Source organism: Macrobrachium nipponense, chromosome 20 (genome assembly GCF_015104395.2).
Source record: "Macrobrachium nipponense isolate FS-2020 chromosome 20, ASM1510439v2, whole genome shotgun sequence".
In the NCBI taxonomy this organism is placed as follows: Eukaryota; Metazoa; Arthropoda; class Malacostraca; order Decapoda; family Palaemonidae; genus Macrobrachium; species Macrobrachium nipponense.
In genome coordinates this window covers 23,078,640-23,103,858 of record NC_061089.1, presented here as the reverse complement: position 1 = coordinate 23,103,858, position 25,219 = coordinate 23,078,640, and the positions used below count along the sequence as shown (strand labels likewise).

Here is a 25,219-nt window from a genome sequence, read left to right as displayed (position 1 = left end):
ATAATTCCAAGAACGAGGTTATGATGGTGTCATGAAAACATACTGCTGGTGATGGCGTGTAATGAATAAATCAGTGTTTCACAAAAGAATAATCGTTTCAAATTCGGATCATTATATTAGCGCGAGCTTTACATCAAAGCCAAGGTGAATTTACACAGAAATGAGCTTTTGATGGAATCGGTTAATTCGTTTACCAAATACTATTTGCATTGGCAGCACCTAACTCGAATATTCATCACATCAACGACTATTAAATCGAATTGGGATAAAACCCTATAATAAACAAATAATTAGCTCTTCCGGTAATCTTGACGAAGCATAAAATAAATGATAGAAGGTGAATGGTAATGAAACACAGTAGCGAAAAGCAGTGAGAAAATTAATAAGTGTATTATTTCATTTATAGAATGGAAAACGAAAGAGCAATATGCTTCATATTATTTATATTATTGGTCTTATTTAATTTTATCAACATATTAAGCTCCCTTTCTTTCTGCAGGAATGACCTGATATAGGTTCTTGTCAATATGAGCAGGTTTAATATTCTTAATGATTTACTCATCTTGAAGTATCTTGATGAATTCATAGCTTGTATTTACACACAGGCACATGATTGCACCCATAAATACAGATAGGCATATATATATATATAATATATATATTATATATATATATATATATATATAGATTATATATATATATATACACGTATATATGTTTGTATGTTTTACATTATATATATATTATATATATATATATATATATATATATTATATATATATATATATATATATATATATATATATATATATACATACATACATACACATACATACATACATATCATATATATTATTTGTTATATGTATATATATATATTATATATATATATATATATATATATATATATATATATGTATATATATATATATATATATATATATATATATATATATATATATATATATATATATATATATTTATAGTATATATGCGTGGACCCGGTTGAAGGAGAAAAAGAAAGAAATGAGACAGACAGTCCAGACAGAGATTTAGCACATGGCATGAATTGTAACGTTAACAAGATTCGATGCTGTGGAAAATAGTTGGGGGAATAGACACTTAAGGAGATTTTCTAGAGATTGCCTGAATTATCCTCTAATTAAAGCTTAATTTCTCCAACCTTCATTTAACTGATGAGATTCCGCGACAATGGAGCATTGAAGATTCGGTTATTTAACTGCATTATTACACAACGTCTAGAGAAACTCATATTATAACTCATAGTTAATTAAACTATGTATTTTTTCTTTTAATATAATATATTTTTTCTTTTATTATAATTGAGGTGGTACTCCTCTGTTTCACAGGTGAAATACAACACCTGCTCATTCCTACGAAAAAGAAGTAATCATCTTTTTTAGGTATATAATAGCGATTTATTATTAACAGTGTTACAGCAATAAGATAGAGTTAAACATTGGTCTCAAGTGCCAATTAACAAAATATTTGTTCTCAAGTAATACTGAATTTTCTTTTATAACTCTGCCGAGTAAAATTGAAGTATTTGAGGTAAAACAGAAATGCCAGATGCTACATATTGCTACATTTTGCAATATATTTTATCCATAACTGAAAACAAGATTAAATATCTGTATGCACTGGGAGGAATATTATCAGATGGACATTTCATGAATAAATACTGCCAAAATACACAAATATATATCTATTTATGTATCTCTCTATCAATCATATACTACATATATATATATATATCTATATATATATATATATATATATATATATATATATATATATATATATATATATATCACGTGTGAGTATGCATATACATACACATACACATATTTATATGTGTGTTTGCGTATGCGTGTATATAAGTGTATCAATAGATTCACTTCAAGAGCAAGAAAATACTTCTCTCTCCAATGACGAAAAGTAAGTAGCTGTTACCACGCAATCTTAAAACTGTTAATGCAAGGGGTAAATCAAAACTGTTTACACAAGGGGAAAAATTACTGTTTATATAAGGGGAAAATTAAAAAATATTTATACAAAGGGGAAAATTAAAACTGTTTATACAAGGGGAAAATTAAAGCTGTTTACAGACGGGGGAAATTTAAAACTGTTTATACAAGGTGGAGAATTATAGACAAGGGGGAAAATTAAAACTGTTTACACAAGGGGGAAAATTAAAACTGTTTATACAAGGGGAAAATTAAAACTGTTTACACAATGGGAAAATTAAAACTGTTTATACAAGGGGAAAATCAAAACTGTTTATACAAGGGGGAAAATTAAAACTATTTACACAAGGGGGAAAATTAAAACTTTTTACACAAGGGAGAAAAATTAAAATGTTTATACAAGGTGAAAATTAAAGCTGTTTATACAAGGGAATATTAAAACTGTTTACACAAAGGGAAAAATTAAAACTGTTTATACAAAGGAAAATTAAAACTTTACCGCAGGGGGAAAATTAAAATTGTTTACACAAAAGGGAAAATTAAAACTGTTTTCACAAGAGAAAATTAAAACTTTACAAAAGGGGAAAAATTAAAAATTTTTATACAAAGGGGAAAATTAAAACCGTTTACACAAGGAGGAAAATTAAAACTTAATAAAAGGGGGAAATTAAATCTGTTTACACAAGGGGGAAAATTAAAATTATTTATACAAGGGAAAATTAAAACTCTTTAAACAAGTGGAAAATTAAAACTTTACACAAGGGGAAAAATTAAAACTGTTTTCACAAGGGGGAAAATTAAAACTGTTTTCACAAGGGGGAAAATTAAAACTGTTTTCACAAAGGGGAAAAATTAAAATTGTTCACAAGGGGTAAAATTAAAACTGTTTCCACAAGGGGGAAAATTAAAACTGTGTTCACAAGGGGAAAATTAAAAAAACTGTTTTTACACAAGGGGGCAAAATTAAAAAAAAAACTTTTTCACAAGGGGAAAATTAAATCTGTTTTCAACAAGGGGGAAAAAAATTAAAAAAACTGGTTTTCACAAGGGGAAAATTAAGTTGTTCACAATGGGAAATTTAAAACTGTTTATACAAGGGGAAGGGGGAAAATTAAAACTGTTTTCACAAAATATAAATTAAAACTGTTTTCACAAAAGGGAAAATTAAAACTGTTCTCACAAGATATAAATTAAAACTGTTTACACAAGGGGGAAAAATTAAAACTGTTTTCACAAGGATATAAATTAAAACTGTTTTTTCACGAGGGGGAAAATTAAAACTTTTCACAAGGGGGAAAAAAAAAAACCGTCACAGGGGGAAATTAAAACTGTTTTCACAAGGGGGAAAATTAAAACTGTTTCCACAAGGGGGAAATTAAAACTGCTTCCACAAGGGGGAAAATTAAAACTTTTCACAAGGGGGAAAATTAAAACTTTCACAAAGGGGAAAAAATTAAACTTTTCACTAGGGGGGAAAATTAGTTTCACAAGGGGGAAATTAAAACTTTTCACAAGGGGGAAAATTAAAACTTTCACAAGGGGGATTACCCAAAACTGCTCCACACGGGGGAAAATTAAAACTTTTCACAATGGGGGAAAAATTAAAACTTTTTCACCAAGGGGAAAATTAAAACTGTTTACTCAAGGGGAAAAAAAAATTAAAAACTGTTTACACAAAGGGGGAAAATTAAAACCATTTTCACAAGGGGGAAAATTAAAACCGTTTTCACAGGGGGAAAATTAAAACTGCTTCCACAAGGGGGAAAATTAAAACTTTTTCACAAGGGGAATATTAAAACTGTTTACTCAAGGGGGAAAATTAAAACTGTTTACACAAGGGGGAAAATTAAAACTGTTTTCACAAGGGGGAAAATTAAAACTTCACAAAGGGGAACAAAATTAAAACTTTTCACAAGGGGAAAATTAAAACTGTTTTCCACAAGGGGGAAAATTTTAAAACTGTTCCACAAGGGGGAAAATTAAAACTTTTTCCACAAGGGGGAAAATTAAAACTTTTTACTCAAGGTGAAAATTAAAACTGTTTACACAAGGGGGAAAATTAAAACTGTTTACACAAGGGGGAAAATTAAAACTGTTTACACAGGGGGAAAATTAAAACCGTTTTCACAGGGGGAAAATTAAAACTATTTTCCACAATGGGGAAAATTAGAACTTTTCACAATGGGGAAAATTAAAACTGTTTTCACAAGGGGGAAAATTAAAACTGTTTTCACAAGGGGGAAAATTAAAACTTTTCACAAGGGGGAAAATTAAAACTTTTCACAAGGGGGAAAATTAAAACTTTTTCACAAGGGGGAAAATTAAAACTTTTCACAAGGGGGAAAATTAAAACTTTTTCCACAAGGGGGAAAATTAAAACTGTTTTACTCAAGGGGAAAATTAAAACTTTTTACTCAAGGGGAAAATTAAAACTGTTTTTTACCCACCCAGGGGGAAAATTAAAAACTGCTTCCACAAGGGGGAAAATTAAAACTTTTTACTCAGGGGGAAAATTAAAACTTTACTCAAGGGGGAAAATTAAAACTTTTTACTCAAGGGGAAAATTAAAACTGTTTCCACTAGGAGGAAAATTAAAACTGTTTTCACAAGGGGAAAATTAAAACTGTTTACTACAAGGGGAAAAATTAAAACTGTTTACACAAGGGGGAAAATTAAAACTGTTTTCACAAGGGGGAAAATTAAAACTTTACTCAAGGGGTAAAATTAAAACTTTTTTCCACAAGGGGAAAATTAAAACTGTTTCCACAAGGGGGAAAATTAAAACTGTTTATTCAAGGGGGAAACTTAAAACTGTTTACTCAAGGGGGAAAATTAAAACTTTTTACTCAAGGGGAAAATTAAAACTGTTTTCACAAGGGAAAATTAAAACTGTTTATTCAAGGGGGAAAATTAAAAATGTTTTCACAAGGGGAAATTAAAACTGTTTTCACAAGGGGGGGAAATTAAAACTGTTTTCACAAGGGGAAAATTAAAACTGTTTTCACAAAGGGGAAAATTAAAACTTTTCACAACATGGGGAAATTAAACTGTTTTTTCCAAACCTGGGGAAAATTAAAACTGTGTTCACAAGGGGAAAATTAAAACTGTTTACTCAAGGGGGAAAATTAAAACTGTTTCCACAAGGGGGAAAATTAAAACTGTGTTCACAAGGGGAAAATTAAAACTGTTTATTCAAGGGGGAAAATTAAAACTGTGTTCACAAGGGAGAAAATTAAAACTGTTTACTCAAGGGGGAAAATTAAAACTTTTTTCACAAGGGGAAAATTAAAACTGTTTTCACAAGGGGGAAAATTAAAACTGTTTTCACAAGGGGGAAAATTAAAACTGTTTACTCAAGGGGGAAAATTAAAACTTTTTTCACAAGGGGAAAATTAAAACTGTTTCCACAAGGGGGAAAATTAAAAATGTTTTCATAAGGGGAAATTAAAACTGTTTACACAAGGGGGAAAATTAAAACTGTTTTCACAAGGGGAAAATTAAAACTGTTTATTCAAGGGGGAAAATTAAAACTGTTTTCACAAGGGGAAAATTAAAACTGTTTCCACAAGGGGGAAAATTAAAACTGTTTTCACAAGGGGAAAATTAAAACTGTTTATTCAAGGGGGAAAATTAAAACTGTTTACACAAGGGGGAAAATTAAAACTGATTACTCAAGGGGGAAAATTAAAACTGTTTACTCAAGGGGGAAAATTAAAACTGTTTTCACAAGGGGAAAATTAAAACTGTTTACTCAAGGGGGAAAATTAAAACTTTTTACTCAAGGGGGAAAATTAAAACTGTTTTCACAAGGGGAAAATTAAAACTGTTTACTCAAGGGGGAAAATTAAAACTGTTTATGCAAGGGAGAAAAATGAAACTAGTTAACAGTGCAAGTCATGAGTCTGTCTACTCTTAATCCGTTTCCAAGAACGAAAAGATAATCACTTCATGAACGTTCTGTTATGATAAAAATAGAGGTGAATTTCGCAAAGCCAAAAAGAAAGACTTCCTCGAAATGGAAATCTCGCCGGTAAAAGAATATGAGATGTATTAAGATAAGAGTTCTGGGGATGACGAGATTATTGCAAAATAGACCAGAAGCGATGCTTCCTCAGTCAGAGATCCAAAGAAGGGAAATTCATTTATGGAAATCTTTCTTGTGGGGGCGGGGGGGGGGGGTGGTAAAAAAGTGGGGCGTTTGCGCCAGGCGATTTCGTCCTCTAGTTTTTTTTTTTCTATCTTGAGAAATCTTAGCAGCGAAGAAAAATCAACCGCCCCTAAAGGAAAAATCATGGTGGGTGATTCTATGATGGAATTATTAAGCCGATTATATCGGTGAAAAAAGATAACATTCCTCTTATTCAGCGCTAGACTGTAAACTGATGTCTTAAACACACACGCGCGCGTGTGTGTGTACACGTGCTCGTTTATAGATTGGTAGTGAGGTATATTGGTAGATAAACAAACATGTGTCCATAAAATCCTTTTTAGGCTCTCCAATAAGCAGCTTGCTCAAAACTGTCAATAACTAAAAATTTCTATGCTCATCCAGCATAGAGTTTAGAGGGTTCCAGATTATTGTTCCTGCAGCAGCCTACACACAAATCATCCCTTCCTATGTGTCATATTTTTATTCCAGCAATCACCCTGACGTGACATCTCTTGTTTACATTCTTTTCTTATAGATTCACTACCTACTCAAATTTAACAACATCTGCATAGAATTCACGTTACTGTTAACCAGTGCACGAATTTATCAGTCATTCAGAGACTGGTATAGGGCAAGACTGTGAAGACTCGAAGTTAAAGGAACTGAATGCCAGAAAGAAAACCATACACCTGGCGGAATCTACCTGAGAGACTGAGCTGAGGGCTCCGTGCATCAGTTCAAATCTCCCGGGGGTTAAGGACGAGCATCTTCATATTTTTTCTTCATTCGGATTGGATGCTGTCAGCGGAAAGCGATTAACGTAGAAAGTCAAGAAGTTTAGGTGATCATGATGGCAGCCGTAGTTTACACTCAGAGAGTTCTTGTTGAATGTGAGTGATGGCAATCATTGGCATAGAGGCATTCTGAAACCAAGTCGTGTAAGACCTTGTGTATAATTACTAGAAGCAATCAGAAAGCTTTCCTCATTGCTGTTAGCCTGGATCAAAGTAATGATTATATTAGCGGCTATGGTTTAAATTGTATATCGTTTTCAGTCCAGTCATCCTTCACCAGATCTAACCTGCTGACCTTTGGACCAATTAATTCAATTCAGGTTCTACTGAAATATTTTGTTTCTGACTTTCGGGCAATGCAATTTTTGCAACAAATGTTAATAACTCTGTAAGAAGACTGGCAAGGTTATGACATTAACGAATGTTTCATTATTTGATTTAATTGCATCTAAAGATTTGTTGGAATGGTAACTGGTTACCGGAATGAAAGATTAGTCATGCTAAGAGTGAATCGAAGTCTGTTATGGAAATTGCAAACACGATACACGCAGGATGGGAAAGCTAAGACACTTTTGTGTGAACTCGAACTGGCTGTTTTGTCATTGCCCTATAAGTACGTGACGCATGTGTCTGTTTTTATGACGTCAGGGATCTGACTAGAAGCCAGCCCAGTTACGTTTGGTAGCTGACTATTGGTGCCGTTTCTTTTGTAATCATTCATACACTTCCTTTATGATCAAAGCATGAGAAAATCTGTCTGAATGCTTTCAGACGGTTTTTGCAAAACAGATAAATCTTTTACATTTATATCAGTTACGTATTATGCCGAAGTGTTCCCATGAGGTAATATCAGAGAGAGAGAGAGAGAGAGAGAGAGAATTTACTATCATCCCCATTCTGTATTAGTGCTGCACATTCATGCAAAATACTATCAATGATAATTTGATCATTTCCTTGTGCTTCGTGATTTACTGCATCTACGTCTGTGAGTAGAGCACTAGTGCTTTCAAAGTCTTTACTGTTTGTTGTTGAGTAATATTATGCTTTCCTTATCATATCCTTAAGAATTTTCTTTCATCTATTTATCAAATGTGCCACCTCATTTCATGAATATATATATATATATATATATATATATATATATATAGGTATATATATATATATATATATATATATAATATATACATATATATATATATAATATATATATACATACATATATATAATATATATATATATATATATATATATATATATATATATATATATATATATATATATATATATATATCCTTTAGCTTGTAAGGCTTTAGCTAGATATTTAATTTACAGAATTTTCTGTAATACACTTCAGAAATTGTTCAGATCAGTATATAAATTATATATATATATATATATATATATATATAGATAGTATATATATATAAGATAATATACCTAGAGGATAGATATAGAGAGATAGTATCTATATATAATATATATAGAATATATGATATATATATAGATATATTAGAGATATATTATTCATATACATATATTATATAGAGAGATAGAGATATAGACGAGAGTATATAGATAGATATGATATATATATATATATATAATATATATATGATATATATATATATAGTAGATATATATTATATATATAATATATCGATATATATACATATATATATATATTTGTATTAGTAATATATAGATAGATATATATATATAGATATATATCCATATATATATCAGAATATAATATATATATAGAGGTATATATATCTATCATAGATATATATGAGATATATGATAGATATATAATATAAATATAAGATATATATATATGATATATAGATATATATAGTATATATATATATATAGATATATATATATATATATATATATATATATACTATATATATATATATAGTATATATATAGATATATATATATTATATATATTAATATATATATATATATATATATATATATATCCATTTAGCTTGTAAGGCTTTAGCTAGACAATTTACATGAATTTTCTGTAATAAACTTCAGAAATTGTTTCAGATCAATATATAAATTATAATATATATATATATATATATATATATATATATATATATATATATATATATACATATATATATATGCACACACATATCTTATTTGTAATGTATCATAGTTATCGTGAAAGTTGTTTTGAAATAGAAGGCAATTGGCACAGTATTTGGTGATTGGTTCGATACTGTCATGGTAAACTAGGTGCACGTGGTAGTCCGTTAGGCTGAACAATAGAATCTTTAGTGATAATTGATGAGATTTGTTCATTGTATCATCGAGGTGATAATCAAGTAAAAGATGACAGATGAATGGTAAACTGTGGAAATTACTGATTTTGATCTTAAGAGAGAAACCGTGGAGTATTCATGATAATGCGCGGCCAACTACGTAGACGTTCGAAGCATTGAAAATATCAAAACCGCCACATAACAGGTTTTCCATTCTGGCAGTATTTGGCATTCTCTCTTGGTTTGTTCTTACGGGAAACAAACCAGATCATTTCGTGTAAGGGGCACGGCGACGGCCGATTTTCGAGAAATTATAGATTTTCAGCTATTGGTTCATTTGAACTCTTTTTATGTGTAAATAATCATGTCCTGAAGAATTATTGAAAAAATAGAATGTCAGGTGGGTTATTTTACGTATTTGTTCACGCATCTACCGGCGTGTGAGTGGCATTGAGCGAATAATTGTCGCAAAATTTCTATATGACTTTTGGGTTTTAGGTGGAAGTGAGAAATATACTTTTTTCTCCTAATAGAGTACACGTTATCTACGATAAAAACTGGCTCTTTCTCTCAAAAAAATATAATATCAGAGCAAATGTGTAACTTATGTATCTCGATATCGCCTCGCGATATCGCCCTCTGAGCGACAAATGTCTTTATGATTGCAAATATTGAATAGTAGAAAATTGTTAAATATACATTAGTGTCCCACTAACAGTACCCATTTTCTATCATAAGAGCTGGTACGTTATCTAGGAAAAATATGAAATAATTTATATTTATATAATATATATATATAATATATATATTATTATATAATATAATATATTATATATAATATATATATATCAATGTACCTCCATATTTTGAACTTGTTATCGTCGTATCACATGTGTAGAATGCCAACAAGTAAACATATAATATTTTGTATGTCCTATATCTTTATTAGGTATTTTCAGAAATATACAATTACATAAGCGTAGGTAACAGTATACATAACAGCGTCATCTTTACCCATAATGCAATAAACGTTCGCGGGTTGTTATGAACTTGTGTTTTGGTTAGGCAAATCTCTTGTACCGTGTGACGCATTTGCGGCATTTCCTTTTCCGATTTTCATCGCTTCCAGAGCATTATTACGTACTATTTACAAACTGCCAAGAATCAAGAGAAGTGTCATCCGTCTGAGGGAAAAATATCAACGACTGCATGCCTGAAGAGAAGGAACCAAACAAAGCGTCTCGCCTGGGATATGACAATGACTGATTTAGTTGAGATTTGTTTTCTTTCGTGATTACTATTTTTCATAGTAATGATACTGATTTTACCACAGCGAGTTGTCGTCCGACTTATGGTTTGGGTTATCGGTAGCATTCCGCGGCGAGCTTGACTATGGCAATTGACGTTTTCCTATGTTGTTTTACTTGCTGTACAAGATTTGAAAGTAATATTTATTGGGCCGACTGTAACTAAACAGTAATTTACCTTTGAAGATTACACGACGGTACTAGCGGGTGAGGTGTACCGACGTATAGAGTTCAAAGGTAAATAGCAGTTTAGTTACAGTGGAACGACAAAAATATTCAATTGAACTCCTGTAAAGCAAGTAAAATAATAGGAAAAGGGCAACTGCCATAGTCTAGACTGCAGCGGAATAGTTTATAGATCTACCCAGTTGAGCCAGGTGCAGTGTTAACTTACCTTACTTAAATACTTAATTGTATTGTTGTTTCACCAGTTAAATATCGAGTGAAAAAGTGGCCCATTCTTCGGATCAAATGGCCGCACCGCGATGTTTTACTCTATGGGTTACGAAGAAAACTTTATATTGATTGTATTGATTGTTATAGGTTATGAAATAAAAACTTAATTTGGTAGAATAAGAGCAAACATTATGGTATAACTGTAATAATTCGCATACAAATTAATTATAATGTATCATAATGGATATAGTTTAGGTTCAGTATTGAGCAGACTTTGTTTTGGAGATTAACCTGCACGGAATGATTTACTACATAGAGATAAAGAGAGAAATGGTTATATTATATATATATATATATATATATATATATATATATATATATAGATATATATATATATAATATATATATATACATATATATATATATATATATAGAATGAACCATCGAAAAGCCACCTTTACTACATGCAGAATAAAGACATGAAAATTTACATTTATATATATATATATATATATATATATATATATATATATATATATATATACATATATATACATATCGTATAAATGTATATATATTTATAATTTTCAACTCTCTCTCTTCATATATATAAATATATATTATATATACATATATACACACACACACACACACATATATATATATATATATATATATATATATATATATATATATATATATATATATATATATATATTATTGATATATATATGTCTTATATATGTATATATATATATATATATGTAAATTATATACGTACATATAAATATATACATATATATTTATATGTACGTATTATATGTATGATATTATATATATATATATATATATATATCTATATATAGGATTTTATATATAAAATTATATACTATATATATATATGTAGAAGAGAGGGGGGGTTAAAGTTATAATAAATTATATATATATATATATACATATATATAAATATATGTATATATATATATATATATATATATATATATATATAATATGATATATAGAACCCTTTCTCTCTAAATCTCTATGTAGTAATATATTCTGTGCTGGCAAATCTCCAAACCAAAGTGTGCTCAATACTGAACCTAAACTATATCCAAAGTTATGATACATAGTTATAACTTTACTGCTAAAAAAAATTAAAAAATGTATTTATACCATAATGTTTGCTGTTTATTTTTACCAAATTAAGTATTATTTTATAAACTATACCAATCAATACAATCAAATATAAAGTTTTCTTCAAAGCCCATAGAGTAAAACATCGCCGTGCGGCCATTTGATCCGAAGAATGAGCCACTTTTTCACTCGATATTTAACTGGTGAAACAACAATACAATTCAATATTTTAGTATACCATTCAATAAATGACCTGTATGATTTGGTAACAGGTATGGTTTTTGGTGACACGAAGGGTTATAATATATATATATATATATATATATAGATATATATATATATATATATGATAGTATATATATATATTTATATATATATATATACTATATATATATATATATATATATATATATATATATATATATATATATATAATATGTGTGGTGTATGTGTGTGTGAATGTAAATTTTCATCTCTTTATTTTGTATGTAGTAAAGGTGGCTTTTAATTTGGTTCATTCTGTAATGCATATACATATATATATATATATATATATATATATATATATATATATATATATATATATATATATATATATATATATATATATGTGTATATGTATATGTGTGTGTGTGTGTGTATGTGTGTGTGTGTTTGCGTAGAAAGAGAGGTAGAGTTGAAAATTATACATATATATATATATATATATATATATATATATATATATATATATATATATATATATATTTAAAACTTTGTCATTGAATTGTATTTGTTATATAACTTGTGCAATAAAAGACTTGTATGATTTGGTAACAGGTATGTTTTTTGGTAACAGGAATATTTATCTTACCATTTTCTGCTCCATATGTCATTGCATTGACTCATACTTATGTAATAAAATTCCTATGTATAATATATATATATATATATATATATATATATATATATATATATATATATTATAATATATATATATATCATTTATAATTATTCAGCCTTTACCCATCTCTTTTGGGGTCGTTCTTTGTAAACCTTCTCCATCTTCTATTTTGTGAAATTATTTTTAATTCTACAATTTATTCTACTATAAATGATATTGCATTATCATCATGCTGTTTATTTTACCCTCTGTCATTATTGCCAAACTCATTTGCAAGTTTTACATGAAAATGTATGTGAATTTTGGGTGAAATATAGAAAGCTATAAATAACATTCCTATTCTATTGATTATATTCTATTGATTATATTCTAAATAGTTTTAGTACAAAAATCAGACTTCTCACTATCAAAGTTTCTCATTCATTTGCAAATTTTATATAAAAGTATAAATGCAAATTTGAGGTAAAATATAGTATAATATCAAAAGAGTTTTAGTGCAAAAATCAGCCTTCTAAGTCTCAAAGTTTCAAATTTATTTGCAAACAATACATAAAGATATAAATGCAAATTTTATGTAAAATGTAGTAATCAAGAAATCACATTTCTATTACTTGATTACATTGTAAATTTCAGGGTCTATTTTCTATGACAAAGTAGTTTTAGTGCAAAAATCACCCTTCTAGCTAGTATAGTTTTGCAGTTATTGCAAAATAAGCGTAACTTTTTTTTTCTTTTGTCTTTTTCTCAAAACTTAGTTTTTTCAAAAAGAAGTTTTTGTAACTCCAAGAATACTGAACCAAATTCGATCAAACTTTCACAGAGTGCAACAGTATAACTAAATATCTTGATTTTCAAAGAGCTCAATTGATATTTGAGTGAAGCTTTTTTTTGGCATATTATTTCCTAAAGGTGACGTCTTTATTTTTTTTTCAATGCAAAACAAATTAACTTAGAACTTCAATTTCTAAACTTAGAACTCTAATTTCTAAAAGGTTTTCTTTGAAAGTTTTTGTTATGAATTGAAGAATAAGCAGTAAAAATTTGAAGCAAATCCCTTCAATCATAAGGAAGGTATAAACACTTACTTTATAATGGGGCAAGAGCAGCTTTTAATGCCAGCCCATGCTGAAAAATGCTCCTATACAAAAGGCTCTGTTTATACATCTTGGGAAAATTTACGGTTGTTTTCCGTAATGTTTTATTCATTACGGGAATAAAAACTGTGGCCTTTTATGCAGGAGTATCTTTCAGCACTTGCTGACTCTGAAAGCTGTTTTCAAATAAAAGACCCCGCTTGTATAAACTGGAAAAACGAAAATTGTTTTTCAAAATTTATTCCTTTCTTGGAACACAGACAGAGTATGTAATGAAAGTCCTCATGTTGTTCTTTCCTGCCTTCCTTGGCTCGTCATAGCACAAAAAGCCTGTTGTTAAATACTCATTTAGCTTCAAATCGTCTAAGGTGCTCTTGATGAAATTCTGTGCAATGTCTTCGTGCCATTGCTATTCTTGAAAAGCGAAACGAGAGCAAACCTACGTCGAAAGCAACTGCACTTAAACAGGATCTATATTTTCATACGCTTTTGTTTAGTTTTTATTTTTGTCTGTTTGTTTATTTGTCTTGGTCAAATCTTGGAACCCAATTTTCAACCTGTTCCCTTTATCCTATGGACTTGAAATTTTGCATGTTACTCAATCCCGATGACAATACAACCTTACATAATCGGTAGGTCAGCAGTGAACCCCTAGTCACTGTACAGTGATCTCACCCTGTATCTCAGGATTTGTAGGAGACTCTTCGGATGTTTTACAACTTTTTTGACTGTGTAGAATACTTTAATGGCTATGGATTTTTCAAACTTTCTTTGGCCCGACAGGATATAAATTTCGTTAGCTACAATCATAATTCGGTTGCAATTTCTGTCTAAACTAAAAAGTATAAAATAAAATTAAAATTTTTTTTCAAACACGCTTTCATTAGAATGCTCTATAAAGTGGAAAATAAATGTTTTGAGACCCACCAAGATCTTACATTTCATTTCTCGTAGCACTTCCTTCCATGTTTGACGCCCAAGCTTTTACTTTGGTGGACATGATTGATTGCGAGAAAATCTTGGTGTCTAAAAAATTTGTTTTTCACTTTTTAGAGCGTTTTATTAAAAGTATGTTTAAATTAAAAAAAATAATATTCTAGTCTAGGATTATTTTAACTATGTCCAATACACACGTGCGCATTATGATATTATCGAAGAAAATACGAGATCTTGAAATGCAATACCTACTATAAAAATAGTACAATCTCTTTTAGGGAACGATCGTTGTAATAATGTTATTAATTTATTAATCCCGTAATAAATTACGCTGAATCATCAGATCATAAGGATTTAGTGTGCACTAAAAATGATGGATTGTTCCGAAGGGTGGTGGGTTTTTACACAGCTGGGAATAATTGAGTTTGTATATCTCGATTTAATAACAGATTATTCATACAACACCCCCGACATAGCAATTCTTACGAACACAGAAAGCAAATGGAATATATGTAGTTACATACATCATACATACATACACAGACATATGTATGTATGCATATTATATATAGAATATATATAGTATATAGATATATATATTATATATATATATATTATATATATATATATATATACATGCATATATATACCGGGTGTTTCGAAATTAGAGCCCCCCCCTCCATAGAACAAATGGAAAGTTATGAAGTTTTCTGCTATAGCCTATCTCCAAGTACATTATCTGAAGTTTCTGTTAAGCTATTTTTCATTTTACACTTCTTGTATTTTCAGACTGAGTGACGGAGTTAGATACAGCCATGGCTAACGACTCAAAGGAAATCAGATGGACTGACCGAATACGGGCTATAACCTTCAGAGAGACCAGAGATGCTGGCGCATCCTTCATTTCAAGTTCCTGGATAGATAATGCATTAAAAGAGATAAATCCTTTGTTAAAAGAAACTGGAACAAAAATCCATATGACTGTCATCGCAAAAGGAGTGAGAATCTTGGAAGGCCTGAAGTCCATTCTCAGGAGTCAAAATAGATCATAGCTGAGGCAGTGGGTACACAAAGAAAGTCTTTACGTGAATTGGTACTTGAACTAGAAACAAAAAGGGGAAAGAAGAGAAGTTATAGTGCTGTATATCGTGAGTTGAAAAAACCTGGTATCAAGCCATTTCATGTTATCAGCAAGCCCAACATCACTCAGCAACAGAGAGAAGACCTTGCATGGTTTTGTGGTTCATTTCTTAAAGATTGGGATAAAGCTGACTTTCTCCATGTTGCTGCATCAGATGAATTATTCATTTACACAGTCAGGAAGCCAAATCATAAAAATGACATCATTTGGGCTGCAAAGTTGGATGATATCAGCGATGATGTGCGCTATCACCAAGTCGTGAAATTTCGTGAATGTTGGGAATTTTTCTCTGTTTCACAGCCAAACGGTTAATGTGGATCATCAAAGAAAAAGGATAGTCATGGAATGGCGAATATATACTTCAGAGAAGCTGTGCTGGTGGAGTATTTCCTTCCCTCAAAGATCCTGAAAATGTGTTATCTGTTGAAGAAGTCACATTTTTGCATGATAAGGCACCATGTTTCAAGGATCTTCAGACACAGGAGCTGCTTCGAAACAGTTGTATCGATTTCTTCTCGTCAAGTGAATTTCCAGGTAGCTCCCCTGACCTTAATGTGTGAAAACATTGGTAGTATCTTATAAGATCGCGTTGAAGCATGCACAGTAAACTTTGATGGTATACCAAGTCTTGACGACCTGCGAAGAGAGGTGACCGAAGTGCTCAGGGAAATGGAGTTTGAGTCTCGGCTATTTTGCACTTTGCTGAAATCATACCCCTCAAGAATGCAGGCTGTGGTACAGGCACATGGAGGCCACACAATATATTAAATACTCAAGGAGAAACTGAAATAAATACGTGTTCTGAATTACTTTTGTTTTTGTCCATATCAAATTTAATTTATGCTGCAGGGTTGGGGTTTCTAATTTCGAAACACCCTGTATATATATATATATATATATATATATATATATATATATATATATATATATATATATATATATATATATATATTATGTGTGTGTGTCTGTGTAAGTCCGTGTTAGTTTATGAGATTTTGTATATACATGTCCCCAGGTACATGCTGTTAAGTTTTTTTTTTTTATTATTTCATCGTGCAAAGTCATGAAAATGTCAGTTACTAGAATTTATTTGGAAAATACATTGCTATTCTGTGAAGAGAAAATCATAGTAAAAAATAATAGTTTTCCCAGCAGGAAGAGTTTTATAATGGATGTTTTTACTCAGGCGGCAAATATTGGTAGGAAGAATTTCAGAATCAAACTCTATGTTCTAGAAATAAAAAAATGGGAGGAAATTCTTTGTTTTTAACCTGTAATAATGATAAGGGAGATGGCTAAAAATATAAGAAAATGCACACTTTTATACCTAACTAATTGGTAAAGTTCATAAATATTGTGTTAATATTATTCTGTAAAGCGTTAACGAAAGTGATCTTCACCGATGGAGAACTGAACTCAAGCAATTTCTTATTTTTATTTCCTGTAAAATTCCAATTTTGCTGTGTAAATTTTCTACACGAACCGTTTAGCCCTCTTTTATGACAAGACTGATGAAGGGAATACTGCCGTAGTAACGAGTTTCATTTTGTATATTAAAAAGTTAGCTGTATCCAGAATTTTTGTTTAAAAAGCTGACCCGAAATCAATTTCACACACCATTGGCATTATCGCTGTTATGTCGTTTTCATTCGGACGGATATTTCAATTGACTTGTTTTCACTTGCATCGGATCTAGACCTATGGGATTAAACCCCAACCGCCAGCCCCAAATTTTTTTTTAGGCTGAACCATAATACTTTGCAAATAATGGTTACCGACCGCGGATTTTGACCAATGAATGCTAATCCTGTTATCCCAGTCATTCAGAATCGTCTCCCATCCAATAATGGTACTAATGTAAGGATGTAAGTGGCGATAATCATAAAAGTAAATTTTTTCATTATAATAGTTATAGTGAAAAATTTATTAAAAAAGAAGCAATATAAAGTTATTTCAGAGGGGAATGCAGATTATGTAAAAGAAAAATCAGAATATTTCATTTATTTCATTTATTAAGAAAAAAATATGGGGATCATTCTTCGGAATTTGGAATTTTTCCCGGCATGGAGTTAAAGCTTAGAAGGATTCATGTTTGCAATTTGTCGAGAAGGTTCATCATTATGCGGTGTCTCCTGAATGTTTTTCTTAAAACGGCAATAATCGTTTTCAGTCTACATTAATATGCAAATTCTCCCTCTGCTGTAATTAAGTGCTGGAGGTGATTCATCTTTGAAGACTTGTTTTCACCTTCTAGTTTCATTATTAAACGAATAAAAAGTGCGCCCAAGTTTCTTCGGCGCAATTGAGTTTTCTGTACAGCGTACAATCAAGGTCACCGAAAATAGACTTATCTTTCGTTTGTCTCGGTATAATGCTGTATGAGCCGCGGCCCATAACACACTCAGCCAGCCGTGGTAGCCTGTGTTGTTGCCTTGCCAGACGCACGATTATGGCTAACTTTTACCTTAAATAAAATACCTTTTAAGATCTGAGGCGGACAGAAAAAAGTGCGGACGGACAGACAAAGCCTCTCGCTAGTTTTATTTAACTGAAAACTAAAAGCTAATAATGATAGAGGACTGTTTCAAAATGGCTTCCATTCAAAATCAGCTCTCTTTCAAGTTCTTGAATACTTATTGGCTGTTAACTGGGATTATTTAAGGCGGGATGTTTTCATATTCCTATTTCTTCTTTATTGGAGTAAAATAACTTCAGAAACAATATTGCAAAATCAAAGCTCTATCACCCAAAACTTTCCATTGCGTATTCACTGTTTACGTTATTTTCATGAAGTAAAATAATTTACATCCCTCCGGTATTCCTTGCCAAACATCATGGCTTTTAAGACACTTATATTCCAACACATCTTTCACTCATTCTAAACTGAACTATGTGTTTTTACATCATTCTCCATTTTTCCAACGTGTCCAAACATTCCCAAAGCATGATGTAACCTTTCCCATTTTTACCACTTTAAATATCTTCACATTGCTTACGCTTTGATGTATTTTTTATGTCACATATACTGTGCAAATAACTCGTCTCAGTGAGTTCAACATTTGAATTTCACATACATTTGACTTACGCTTTTCACGTCCATAAAGGAGCCTTGGCTAAACAGTCCCTTCATACCTTTCTGAAGGTACTATATGTAAGAAAATGTGAAAAGTCATGCAGTGTTTACAGAGGCCAACTTCTGTAGGTATTCCGCGACTCTTCTTTTTCTTCTTCATACCACGAAAGGGGTTTGTGGTGGGAAAGGCTTACCTGAAACTTGTATTTCATAATCTTACATTTAAGTTTGTTTTCTCCTTATGTATATATTAGCTTTTAACTGTATTCCATAATAGATTTCGTTGTTCAGTAAGTTCATGCCTTTTGATGTGATTATTTCTTAAAATACCTTTTTTTTTTTTTTTTTTGTATCTTACAGATTTTGGATTCAAGTTTCTGGGAAGAGTTATATTTCTACACTAATGTAAGTACCTCATAATTTTAGATTTTAAATTTGTTTTTTCTTATGTTTATTCTAGCTTTTTATTGTATTAATTAATAGATTTCAATGCTCAGTGAAAGTGTGCTTGATGTGTTCTACGTTTTTGGTGTGTTCTATGTGTTGCGTTTTTACCGTGCAACGCCGGCTTCGTCAGGTGCTATGCCTATATATGATTATAGATATATATATATATATATATATATATATATATATATATACATACATTCTTATGTATAATTACGTATAGTGTGTATCTGTGTGCTTTGTATGTGTGCTCAGGACACTATCAAGAACTATTTCTTTTTTGCACCTTACCTTATCTTTCGTTCAGCGACGGGAAGTAGACTCTGAGGAGGAGAAGCCGATGATTTCCCGATATTTCCCCAAACACAATCTCGCCAAGTAAGAATGTCATCATGGCGTCGATACCAGGTCATATTGTGACGTCTGAATGGTGATGGAATTTCTTTCCGAACGCACGCATTGTGAAGATTAGTCTCGTGGTGTAATCGAAGATGCCTTTGAAACGGTATTCGCGTAATAGGAATGTCTCTATAAGTGATGCTTGAGATAATTACCGGAAGCCGACTTTCGATTCTAGTCGTTGAAGCCGGCCGTATTGAAATTAATTTAGTTTACTGGAAAACTAAGAATTCTTAACATACTTAAAGTCTTCAGTATATTATATACAATAAATAGTTTTTATAATTTCAAAATGATTTTAAGATATGTGGTGATTTCAATGAGAGGCGTGACCAGAATCGCTTAGACTACATTCGTTGTCGCTATTGATTTGAACGTATTTGATAATCTCACACCGTTGCGTATTTATAATGCATATCTAACGAAGCTTCTCTAGCGATGCTTCCCTGTGAAACCGGTAGTACTGACTCATTTCTAATGCTAAATGAAATTTGTCGCAAGTGTTTACTCACTGGCAAATTAATCCTTTTACATCTTAATCCTTTTACGAACATTAACACTAATGAGTTTCTTTTTTTGTCCACTGAAAAGAGTTGGATTAGTAAAATTATTTACGAAAATAATAACGAATCATTATGTTTAAATATTCGCAGTATTAGTCTGCATTTATGACCTTATCATTATGACATATGTATATGGAACTGGATTTTTTTTTTTTTTTGCAATTTTATCATTTTCCTGTTTTTTTTTTCGATTTATTGGTTTTTCATGTTACATAATTACCAAGTAGATTCTGTAAGATTGATTGTATTTTATTTTTCTCTTTCTCCATATCTTGGAAATTACTCTTAGAAATATGATATCACGAGAGTTTGTGTAATTTAGTTTACAAGATATCAAAATGGAAGGAATAAATCATGTGAAACGAAACTTTCCCAAACTTATCCTCAACTTATTAAGTGCATCATCTTGTAGCACGTGAATGTAATCTAAGGTGATTACAGAATTAATTTAAAAACTCGAGAAATGAATACCTCAGTCATCTTTTTTTTATTCATTTTTTATCAAGGAGGGATAACGAGTAAAGTTTCAACAAGTTTCAACATTAGGCAAATCGCTTTCTAAGTTGCGATATTATACTGTACTAACTGCAATGTCTTTCACAATTAAGCTTTAGTTAAAGAGGATAAAGTGCAAACATTTTTCTTGGAAAAGTTTATACATACATCCATACATTATATATATATTGCATAGATTATATATATATATATATATAATATATATATATATATATATATATATATATATGTGTGTGTGTGTGTGTGTGTGGGTGTGTGTGTGTGTGTATGTATGTATGTATATGTATCAAGTGGCATCTACATGTTAACCACAATCAGCTCATAACTCCTTTATTTCCTCCATTTTTGGAAACGCTTGTAGCTACAAAGCCTGGAACGAAACCAAATTAAGAAACAAATTAGATATTTCAGATGCCCGCCCGAGATTCGACCTCGGGTCCGGGGCATCCGAACGAGTAACGATAATTACCTTCCAAAATCTTAATTTCTTCTCAAATTTGGTTCCAGGATTCGTAGTAGTGACAAGCGTCTTCAAAAACAGAAAGAAATCGAGAAGTTAAGAGTGGTAAAAAGTGACCAGTCTAGAATCTACATGGATATATATATATATATATATATATATATATATATATATATATATATATATATATATATATATATATATATATATATATATATATATATATGTGTGTGTGTGTGTGTGTGTATATATATATAGGTATGTAATATAAAAGGTTCAGGAGGTCCATTGATACTTCACATGAAGGCCAATATTTATTTTAAAACGTTTCGCACATCATCAACTTTGTGCATCTCAGTCTGTTAAAAGAGAATTGCATATATTAAAAACTAAAAATAAGGATTCACAATAGTAATCATGTTAAAATGCAATAAAAATATAAACAGTTAAAAAAGAGGAAGAAGAACCACTGAGGTACCACCACTAGAGTGAAAGGAAAGCAAGGAATGATTTTTGAAAGAGCCAGGTCCAAGACGTTGACTATGCCAGATGTAGAGGTGAAGCCGAGGTGTTGTTATTCAATGGGGGAACCAGTCTTTTAATAATTAACGATTCCAAGGTAGTCAGGTGTCCGGGTTCTTTAGTGTAACCTATTATTGAGAAGTCCTGTTTCGATACATTTATTTTGCATTTAGCGCATGATTCTTGATATTAGAAAATTCAGGATTAACTAATTCTTTGACCTGTTCTATAACTGAAACCCATATGGCTGCAAATATCTCATCTGCAGTAATCTCGAGTAGATCCCACGTAAGTAGCAGGGCATCCTGCGCATTTGAATTTATATACAACGTTTGGATCTCATAAAGTCCTGCAGACGATCTTTGAAATAAAAAAGTGAGCCAATTTTGCAAGGATTATTCGGGATAAGTTTATTTTGAGACAAGGCATTTTCTTGTTCTATTATTTGTGTGAGTCTGAGAGAAAACTTTCGAGTTAGTTACATATGGAATCGACGCATACATTAGTTTCTTTGGACATCCATTAGCGGAGGAGGTATTGGATATAGTTACCTACTAATTTATTAATTATATTATGTACCAATGTCTTTGGGATAAGAGTTTTTTTGAAAAAGGTTATTAAAAATTCCATTTCGTTATGAAAAATTTGCCAGTTGGATGAGTATTTCAAAGCTCTATAGACCAATGTGTATATGGTATTAAGTTTGAAGGTTTTCTGACAAGAACTATAGAAGTTATTGGCTAATCCCGTGAACGTCTTTTTCCGATATACTGCAGTCGTGAATTCTGAATTGACTCTAGTGACAAGGATGTCCAGAAAAAAATGGTATTTTGTTTCATTTTCTATCTCATTGTGAATTTAATGTTTAGGATGTTGTACGTTAATATGTTCCAAAAATTTTGCTATTTGCCATTGATATCTAAAAAGTGCAAATGTGTCGTCAACATATCTTCTGTAATACACTGGTTTACAAGAAATAGGACAATTATCTAAAAATTCTGTTTCCAAATATGACATAAAAGTTGGCAAATATTGGCCCAAGTGGCGACCCCATAGCAACTCCATCGACCTGCGAATAGTCGTTGATTAAAATAAACATGGAATCTTGCGCAGCAAGTTCAAGAAATTGTTTAAAAAGGGGTTGCTAAAACCATGAAAATACAGTGTCATCGCTAATATAAAAATCTTATTTAAAATAATATCTATGGTTTTCGTTCAATGGTACATCGTAAACAAACGATTCTACGTCAAAACTGGCCATTTGGTAGTCTCCGTCCTGATGGATGATTTGTTCCTGAAATTGATATCCATTTTTCAAAGTGTTTTCGTTGATGGAATATTCAGTTAATAGTGATACTAAGAATTTGGAGATAGAAAAAGAAGGACTATTGTATGCAGCCATAATGGGTCTAACAGGTGTGGCCTGTTTATGAATTTTCGGTAGGCCATATAATATACTAAACGAAGAACCTGTGACATGTAATTGCTGGTATGTAGTTTCATTTATTACTCCTTCATTTTTCAGTTTCCTTAAGAATCTATTGACTTTATCTTCTCTTTTGTAAATGTCGAGAAAGTTGGGGTCACCATGTAGTTGAAACTTAGTGGTATCAGATAGATATAGTTTTCAATTTTTTCAATATACTCTTTTTGTTTAGAATTACCACACCTTTGCCTTTATCAGGTTTGCAAATAATTATATCTTCTCGTTTTTTTTAATTCAAGTAATAATTTAAGATCATCCTTCCAAAACTTTTTGGAACATATTAACGTACAACATCCTAACATTAAATTCACAATGGAGATAGAAAATGAAAACAAATTACCATTTCTGGACATCCTTGTCACTAGAGTCAATTCAGAATTCACGACTGCAGTATATCGGAAAAAGACGTTCACGGGATTAGCCAATAACTTCTATAGTTCTTGTCAGAAAACCTTCAAACTTAATACCATATACACATTGGTCTATAGAGCTTTGAAATACTCATCCAACTGGCAAATTTTTCATAACGAAATGGAATTTTTAATACCTTTTTTTCAAAAAAAAACTCTTATCCCAAAGACATTGTACAATATAATTAATAAATTAGTAGGTAACTATATCCAACCACCTCTCCGCTAATGGATGTCCCAAAGAAACTAATGTATGCGTCGATTCCATATGTAACTAACTCGAAGTTTTCTCTCAGACTACACAAAATAGAAACAAGAAATGCCTTGTCTCAAAATTAAACTTATCCCAAATAATCCTTGCAAAATTGGCTCACTTTTTTATTTCAAAGATCGTCTGCAGGACTTTATGAGATCCAACGTTGTATATAAATTCAATGCAGGATGCCCTGCTACTTACGTGGGATCTACTCGAAGATTACTGCAGATGAGATATTGCAGCCATATGGGTTTCAGTTATAGAACAGGTCAAAGAATTAGTAATCCTGAATTTTCTAATATCAAGAATCATGGCCGCTAAATGCAAAATAAATGTATTCGAAACAGGACTTCTCAATAATAGGTTACACTAAAGACCCGGACCACCTGACTACCTTGGAATCGTTAATTATTAAAAGACTGGTTCCCCATTGAATAACAACACCTCGGCTTCACCTCTACATCTGGCATAGTCAACGTCTTGGACCTGGCCTCTTTCAAAAAATCATTCCTTGCTTTCCTTTCACTCTAGTTGGTTGGTACCTCAGTGGTTCTTCTTCCTCTTTTTTTAACTGTTTATATTTTTATTGCATTTTAACATGATTACTATGTGAATCCTTATTTTTAGTTTTTTAATATATGCAATTCTCTTTTAACAGACTGAAGATGCACAAAGTTGATGATGTGCGAAAACGTTTTAAAATAATATTGGCCTTCATGTGAAGTATCAATGGACCTCCTGAACCTTTATGTCTACGCTCCTGTATACCTCTTATGTATATATATATATATATATATATATATATATATATATATATATATATATAACTATATATATAATAAATATTAAAACCAGGGCTTGAATGAAGAGCATCTTTATTTGCGACTAGTTTCGGAGATTTACTTTCCTCCGTCATCGGGCAATCTATAATGTAATATTATTTACAATTAAAATCAATGACGTAATATAAGTTACATTAAAA

General features: G+C 30.9%; 1 long non-coding RNA gene across 2 annotated transcripts in view; it reads left to right on the top strand.

The window, feature by feature from the left end:
* LOC135223510 (uncharacterized) overlaps positions 1–25,219 on the top strand; it is a 757,812-nt gene that overhangs the window by 169,443 nt on the left and 563,150 nt on the right. For both annotated transcript variants that reach the window (XR_010316520.1, XR_010316519.1), the window contains exon 2: positions 19,539–19,583. This is a non-coding gene — a long non-coding RNA (uncharacterized LOC135223510). The remainder of the gene's footprint in view (positions 1–19,538; positions 19,584–25,219) is intronic.